Source organism: Neomonachus schauinslandi, unplaced genomic scaffold (genome assembly GCF_002201575.2).
Source record: "Neomonachus schauinslandi unplaced genomic scaffold, ASM220157v2 HiC_scaffold_1641, whole genome shotgun sequence".
NCBI lineage: Eukaryota > Metazoa > Chordata > Mammalia > Carnivora > Phocidae > Neomonachus > Neomonachus schauinslandi.
Window position 1 is genome coordinate 1 of NW_025410331.1, and position 7,867 is coordinate 7,867.

A 7,867-nucleotide genomic window follows, 5' to 3' on the forward strand; every position below is an offset into this window, starting at 1 on the left:
AGCATGCCACTCTGCAGTAAGCACCCAGGGTAAGCAGGTTCGGGGGGGCAGGAGAGGGCTCGCCGGCATCGCCATTGCCTTGCTTGGGTCAATGATGAGAACTCATATTGTCTCGAAGAGAGATGATGACCTAAAAATCATTCTCAATAGGATTATGCTGAGGCCCAATGGAAGGGACCATCTCAGAGTCATCATCCTGAGGATGCTCAGGGCCCTCGGGGAGCACTGCAGTTTGGGGCTTGAAGCGACTGATCCCTCAGGCCTCACCGCTTTGGCTGTGGCCTGACCTGGGCCTCCAGGTGCACAAGAGGTGCTCGGGCCTTCGGCCTTGCCTGCTGACCCATCCCCCCTCTCAGGATGCCTTCTGGGGAGCCATTGCTAGGCAACCCTGGTCTCTTTGTGTCTTTCAGCAGGCCTTGGTGGCCAGGGTCTCAGTGTGGTCACAAACATGGCAGGTGAGTGGAGCCCCTGGGCTTCAAGGGAGGCCATAGACACCATCTGGAGTGGGTATGGGTGGCCTGTGTCTGGGTGGTGGCCACATGGGGGTCTGGTTGGGAGACCTGGATGGTCGGAGAGGGTGGATTTCCCCATTGAAGGTCCGACCTTGGGTCATCCCAGGTGGAGGGGAATTGAAAGATTGGCTGGGTCTCTGACATGGACCAGAAAGTACAGGGACACCACTGTCAGCCAACGATCAGCTGAGGGACCTTGCTGCTTCACGGTGTGCCCCATGTGCCCATCCAGATGGTTGATATAGGCCCCTTGGGGCCACTGGGGGCTGTCTCCTTGGACCTGGGGTATTCATGAAGCCCCAGACCTTGGCAAGTTGCCCTGGGCCGGAGAGCTCAGAGTTCCTGTCGCATGCAGCTGACTCCCATGGAGCTTGGGCCCCTCGGGGCAACTGGGAGTTCGCCTCTCCAATCCCTTGGGCTGCTGAGACAGGAAGGGCCACCTGGCATAGGAGGGTATTCTTGAGTCCCTGGGCACAATAGGCAATGTCCTTGGGCCTATCATCGCGGCACTCTAGATCTGAGGGAGTGATCCCATTGATGAGGCCCAACAGGTGCAGGGAGGGGGCCCCTGTGCACAGTGGGAATGGGCAGCATGCCTGGTTGCGAGCATGCTGTTATCCCGGCATCCATTCCTCTGCCCATGGGACCCTGAGGGCCATGGGTCCCCATGTCCTCGAGGGCACCAGCCCAACTCTGGGTGTCAGAGATGGCCAATCTGTGGGAGGGCGAGGGCCTGACTGTACATACCAGGGCATCCACCCTTCATGCCTGGCCCAGAGTCCACAGCGTGCTACCTCTCTGGAAGGCTGTGTGCTGGGCCTTCTGAGGGGCAGCACAGCAAGTGTCAGTGTTCACGGGGGCCACGCTCTCTGTTGTTTTGTGGTCAAGGTATGGGCATTTCTGCTTCTGTAGTTTGCCCCTTCCATGTGGTCCCCTGCCATATGCCGGCCGGCCTAACAGCTTGCCATGCGGCCGCAGGCTTTACACACTGGCCGCTCTTGGTTACAATGACAGGTGCCACAGAGCAGTGCATTTTGACACCTCGCCCATCCCTATCTCCCCAGCTCATGTCCCCAGATGAAGATCCTGCCCTGAGGTCCAAGTCTTGCTAGGCTCAGACACTGCAAGACGCCCAATGTCTCATGCCCCTACCCCACCCCCCGGGCATCCCTCTCTACAGTAAGCAACCCCAGTAAGCTGGTTCAGGGGAGGGGTGAGTGCCTGTTTCATCGCCACTGCCTTCCTTGGATCAATGATGAGAACTCATAATGTCTCAAAGAGAGATGATGACCTAAAATTCATGCTCAATAGGATTACGCTGAGGCCCAAGGGAGGGGATCATGCCGGGCTCAGCATCCCGAAGATGCTCAGGGCCCTGGGTGAGTGCTGCAGATTGGGGCTTGAGGCAACTGTTCTCTCAAGGCTCCCCACTGTGGCTATGAACTGACTGTGGGCCTCCAGGTGACCACGAGTGGATCAAGCCTTCGGCCTTGCCTGCCGACCCATTCTTCCTCCAAGGATGCCTCCTGAAGAGCCATTGCTTTGCAACCCCGATTTTCTTGTGTCTTTCTCGGGCCTTGGTGGTCATTGTCTTGGCGCAGCCACAACCATGGCAGGTGAGTGGAAGCCACTGCACTTGGAGGAAGGCTGCAGATGTCGTTGGGGTGGGTCATGAGGCCCGTATCTAGGTGGCTGCCGCATGGGAATATGGCTGGGAGCCCTGGATGTCTGGAGAGGTGGACTTCCCCTTGAAGGTCCACTGTTGGGCATGTGAAAGATGGGCCGGGTCCCTTAGGAGGACTAGAAAGTGCAGGGGCACTGCCATCACCCAGTTCAGTTGAGGGATCTTGCTGCTTCAAGGTGTGCCCCATGGGCCCATCCAGTTGGTGGACGTGGGCCCCTTGGGACCACTGGCGGCTGTCCCCCTCAGCTCTCAACTGTTCCTGTAGCCCCAGCACTTGGCAAGGTGCCCTGGGCGGAAGAGCCCAGAGTTCCTGATGCATGTACCCAACTGCCAAGGAGCTTGGGTCACCTCAGGGTAGCTGGGAGCTCCCCTCCCCAATCCCTTGGGCTGCTGAGACAGCAAGTGGCCCTCCGGGACTAGGAGGGGAATCTCAAGTCCCTGGGCACAACAGGCAATGGCCCTGGGCCTCTCGCCCTGACACCCTAGACCTGATGGAGTTATCCAGGGGAAGAGGATCATCAGATGCAGGGAGAGGACCCCCCCCACTTGCATGCTAGGCAGTGCGCTACCTGCCTTGGTTGTGTGCATGTGTTTGGCTCAGCATTCATTCCTCTACCCTGGGGGCCCTGGGGGCAATGGCTTCCCATGTCCTCGAGGACACCTGCCCTCGAGGGTGTCACAGATGGCCAATCCGTGGGAGGGTGAAGCCTTGGCCCTACCTACCAGGACAAGCCCCCTGCATGCCATGTCTCGTTCCCATATCCTGATAACTCGCAGGTAACCTGTGTGCCGGCCTTCTCCTGAGGGGTAGCCTCAGCAAGGCTTGGCTCCCTTGGGGGCCATGCTCTCCATTTTTGCAGGGTTCAGGTATGGGCATCTTGGTCCTGTAGCCTGCCCTTTTCTTGCAGTTCCCACTGTATGCCAGACAGCCTCACGGCTTGCCATGCGGCACCAGGATTTCAGGACTGGCATCCCTGGCTGCAGAGGTAGGTGCCCTGGAGAATGGCGTTTTGACACCAAGCCTACCCTCTCTCCCCAGATCACGTACCCATACAAGGATCCTGCTCTGAGGACCAAATCTTCCTAGGCCCAGCCCTGGCAAGTGGCCCAACGTCTCCTGCTCTGACACCCTCAGGGTAATCCACTCTACAGTAAGCTCCCCCGGTAAGCAGATTCAGGAGACAGGAGAGTGCCCACCTGCATTGCTACTGCCTTGCTTGGGTCCATGATGAGAACTCATATTGTCTTGAAGAGAGATGATGACCTAAAAATCGTGCTCAATAGAATTATGCTGAGGCCCATTGGCAGGGTCCATCCCAAGGTCAGAATTCTGAGGATGCTTGGGGCCCTGGGAGAGCGCTACAGTTTGGGGCTTGAGGTGACCAATCCCTCGGGGGTCCCCGCTGTGGCTATGGTCTGACTGTGGGCGTCCAGGTGCCCAAAGGTGCACAGGCCTTCGGCCTTGCCTGCGACTAATTCCCCCCACCAGGACGCCTCCCAGGGAGCCACTGCTTAGCAATCCTGGACTCCTTGTGTTTTTCCATGGGCCGTGGTGGCCAGAGTCACAGTTTGGCCTCAACCATGGCAGGTAATTAGAAGCCATTGGGCTTGGAGGGAGGCCGAGATGCCGTAGGGGTGGGTTCGGGAGGATGGTATCTGGGCGGCAGCCACATGGGCTTCGGGCTGGTAGCCCTGGACATAAGGAGAGGGTGGACTTACCTCTTGACAGTGCATCCTTGGGCCATCCCACCTGCAAAGGAAGGGAAAATTTTGCCATGTCCCTGACAAGGACGGGAAAGTACAGGGAAACCACCGTCAGCCCATGTTCAGCTGAGGGCTCATGCTGCTTCACGTTGTGCTGCATTGGCCTGTCCAGATGGTGGACCTGGGCCCCTTGGGCCACTGGCGGCTGTCCCCCTCAGCCCTGGGCTGTTCCTGAAGCCCTGGCCATTGCCAAGATGACCCAGGTGGGACAGCCCAGAGCTTCTGTCCCACACACCTACTCCAAGGAGCTTGGGCCTCCTTGGACCAGCTGGGAAGCTCTCCTCCCTGATCCCTTGGACTGTCAAGACAGAAAGGGCCCACCAAGCCAAAGAGGGGAATCTTGAGTTCCTGAATGCAACAGGCGATGGCCCTGGGGCTCTCACAGCAGCTCCCTAGCCCTGAGGTAGTGATCCCGGGAAGAGGCCCACCAGGTGCAGGGAGAGGACCCCCTTGCAAGGGGAGTAATGGGCGTCATGACCTGGTTGCATGCATGCGGTTTGCCCACTATCCATTCCTCTGCCCTGGGGACGCTGGGGGCTGTGCCTCCCCATGTCTTCAAGGGCACCTGCCAGGCTCAGGGTACGACAGATGGCCAGTCCGTGGGAGGGCAAGGGCCTGGACCTAACTACAAGGGCACACACCCTTCACGACTGGCCCCATGCCCACAGCGTGCTACCTCTCGAGAACCGTGTGTGCCGTGCCTTCTTCTGGGGGGCAGCATCAAAAAGGCTCGGGTCCTTCAGGGGTCAAGCTTTCCATTTTTGGGGGGTCCAGACATGGGCATCTCTGCTTCTATACCCTGCCCCTTCCTTGCAGTTACCCACTGTGTGCCAGCAGGCCTAAAGCCTTGCCACGCGGTGCTAGGCTTTCGGGACTGGCACTTCTTGGCTGCATGGGCTGGTTCCATGCAACAGGGCGTTCTGACACCTGGCCTACCCCTCTCTCCCCAGATTGTGTCCCTAGATGAAGATTCTGCCCTGAGGGCCACGTCTTGCTAGGCCCAGTCCCTGCAAGAGGCCCAAAGTCTCGTGACTCTTCCCCCACCCCCCGCCGGGGCATCCTGCTTTACAGTAAGCACCCCAGATATCAGGTTCAGGGGATGCCCTAATGCACGCCTGCGTCATCACTGCCTTGCTTGGGTCAATGATGAGAACTCATATTGTCTCAGAGAGAGATGATGACCTAAAAATCATGCTCAATAGGATTACGCTGAGGCCCAATGGAGGATACCATGCCGGGATGAACATCTGAAGGTTGCTTGGGGTCCTTGGGGAGCACTTTAGTTTGGGGCTTGAGGTGATGGATCCCCCAAAGTTCCCCACTGTGGCTGTGGCCTTTCAATGGGCCTCCAAGTGCCCAAAGGACCTCAGGCCTTCGAACTCCCTTGATCACCCTATCCGCCTCCCAGGACAACTGGAAAGCCATTGCTTAGCACCTGGTTCTCCTTGTGACTTTCAGCTGACCATGGTGGCCAGAGCCTCTGCACGGCCTCAAACATGGCAGGTGAGTGGAAGCCACTGGGATTGGAGGGAAGCAGCAGACGCCATTGGGGTGGGGTCGGGTGGCCCGTGTCTGGGTGGCTGCACATGGACATTGGACTGGGAGCCCTGGATATCTGTAACGGGTGAATTTCCCCCTTGTAAGTACGCCCTTGGACCATCTCATGTGCAGGGTAAGCAAGGGTTTACGTGGGTCCCTGACAAGGACCGGAAAGTGTAAGGTCACCAACGTCAGCCCACGTTCAGCTGAGGGCTCTTGCTGCATCATGGTGTGCCTCATGGACCCATCCAGATGGTGGACGTGGGCCCCTTGGGCCATTGGCATCTGTCCACCTTGGCCCTGAGCTATTCCTGAAGCACTGGCCCTTGGCAAGTTGCCCCGGGAGGGAGAGCCAAGAATTCCTGTCACATGCAGTCGACTGCCAAAGAGCTTGGGCCCAATTTGGGCAGCTGGGGAGCTCCCCTCTTGATCCCTTGGGGCGCATAGACAGGAAGAGCCCACCGGGCCTAGGAGGGGATTCTCGAATCCCTAGGCGCAACAGGCGTTGGCCCTGGGCCTATGGTAGCAGCACTCTAGACATGAGGGAGTGATCCCTGGAAGAGGCCAAACAGGTGCAGGAACAGGGTGCCCTTGCACAGCGGACAGTGGGTGGCATGCCTTGGTTGCATGGACATGATTACCCTGGCATCCATCCCTCTGACCTTGGGGCCCCCGGGGGCTGTGACTCCCTAGGTCCTCGAGGTCACTTGCGGAACTGCAGGTGTCACAGATGGCCAATCCCTAGGAGGGTGAGGGTCATGTCCTAACTACAAGAGAATACACCCTTCTTGCCTGGCCCCTCACCCACAGGGTGCTACCTTTCGGGAAGCCTGTCTGCCCAGCCTTCTCTTGGGTGGCAGCATCAGCAAGGCTTGGTTCCTTCAGGGACTACATTCTCCGTTGTTTCAGGGTCCAGGTATGGGCATCTCTACTCCTGTAGCCTGCCCCTTCCTTTGGGTCCCCCAATGTGTGCTGGCAATCCTCACAACTTGTCACATGGCACCAGGCTTTCGGGACTGGCAGCTCTTGGCCACAGGGACAGGTGCCCCAGTGCAAGACATTTTGACAGCTGGCCACCCCTCTCTCCCCAGATGCCATCCCCGAGATGAAGATCGCTCCCTGAAGTCCAAGTCTTGCTAGGCCAAGCCCTGGCAAGGGGCCCAACATCTTGTGCCATCGCCCCCTTCCCGGGGCATCCCGTTCTGCAGAAAGCATCCCAGGTAAGCCACGTCGGGGGATGGGAGAGTGCCCCCCTGCGTCGCCATTGCCTTGCTTGGGTCAATGATGAGAACTCAATTTGTCTCAAAGAGAGATGATGACCTAAAAATCATGCTCAAAAGGATTACACTGAGGCCCAATGGAGGGGACCATCCCCGGGTCAGCATTGAGAAGATTCTCAGGGCCCTGGGGGGGAGCTGCTGTTTGGGGCTTGAAGCGACCAATCCCTTCAGGCTCCCCGCTGTGGCTGTTGTCTATGGGCCTCCAGGTGCCAAAGAGGTGCTCAGGGCTTCTGCCTTGCCTGCCGACTCATTCCCCCTCCCAGGACGCCTCCCAGGGAGCCATTGCTTAACAACCCTGGTCCCCTTGTGTCTTTCAGTGGGCCGTGGTGGCCAGGGTCTCCATGTGGATTCAACCATGGCAGGTGAGTGGAAGCCACTGGCCTTGGAGGAAGGCCGCAGATGCCATCCGGGTGGGTTTGGGTGGTCCGTGTCTGGGAGGCGGCCACACGGGCGTTGTGCCGGGAGCCCTAGATGTCCGGATAGGGTAGATTTCCCCATTGAAGCTCCTCCCTTGGGCCATCGCATGTGCAGGGGAAGTGAAAGGTTGGCGGGGTGCCTGACAAGGACTGGAAAGTGCAAGGATGCCACTGTCAGTCCACGTTCAGCTGAGGGCTCCTGTTGCTTCATTTTGTGTCCCATGGACCTGTACAAATGGTGGACTTTGGCCCCTTGGGGACACTGGTGGCTCTCCCCCTTAGCCCTGGGGTGTTCCTGAAGCCCTGGCCCTTGGCAATGTGCCCTGGGCAGGAGAGCCCAGAGCTCCTGTCACATGCAACCGACTCTCAAAGAGCTTGGGCCCCCTCAGGGCAGCTGAGGAGCACCGTCCCTGATCCCTTAGCCTGCTGAAGCAGGAAGGGCTTACCGGGACTTGAAGGGGAATCTCGAGTCCCTGGGCACAACAGGCAATGGCCCTGGGCCTATCGTGGTGGCACTCTAGACCTGAGGGAGTGATCCAGAAGAGGCCCAGCAGGTGCAGGGAGAGGGCTCTCTTGCACGGCGGGCAGTGGGCGGCATGCCTTGGTTGCGTGCATGCGGGTGGCCTGGCATCCATTCCTCTGCCTTAAGGACCCTGAGGGCCGTGGCTCCCC

The 7,867-nt window shown here is 58.9% G+C and overlaps 5 non-coding genes across 5 annotated transcripts; all 5 read left to right on the forward strand.

Moving 5' to 3' along the window:
* Positions 1–85: 85 nt before the first annotated feature.
* LOC123323863 lies at positions 86–166 on the forward strand. Its single transcript, XR_006539555.1, has one exon. It is a non-coding gene; the product is annotated as a small nucleolar RNA SNORD115 (small nucleolar RNA).
* Positions 167–1,758: 1,592 nt separating this feature from the next.
* Positions 1,759–1,839, forward strand: LOC123323865. The gene has a single exon (XR_006539557.1). It is a non-coding gene; the product is annotated as a small nucleolar RNA SNORD115 (small nucleolar RNA).
* Positions 1,840–3,415: 1,576 nt separating this feature from the next.
* On the forward strand, positions 3,416–3,496 carry LOC123323866. Its single transcript, XR_006539558.1, has one exon. It is a non-coding gene; the product is annotated as a small nucleolar RNA SNORD115 (small nucleolar RNA).
* Positions 3,497–5,097: 1,601 nt separating this feature from the next.
* On the forward strand, positions 5,098–5,178 carry LOC123323862. Its single transcript, XR_006539554.1, has one exon. It is a non-coding gene; the product is annotated as a small nucleolar RNA SNORD115 (small nucleolar RNA).
* Positions 5,179–6,774: 1,596 nt separating this feature from the next.
* On the forward strand, positions 6,775–6,855 carry LOC123323864. The gene has a single exon (XR_006539556.1). It is a non-coding gene; the product is annotated as a small nucleolar RNA SNORD115 (small nucleolar RNA).
* The last annotated feature ends 1,012 nt before the right edge of the window (positions 6,856–7,867 follow it).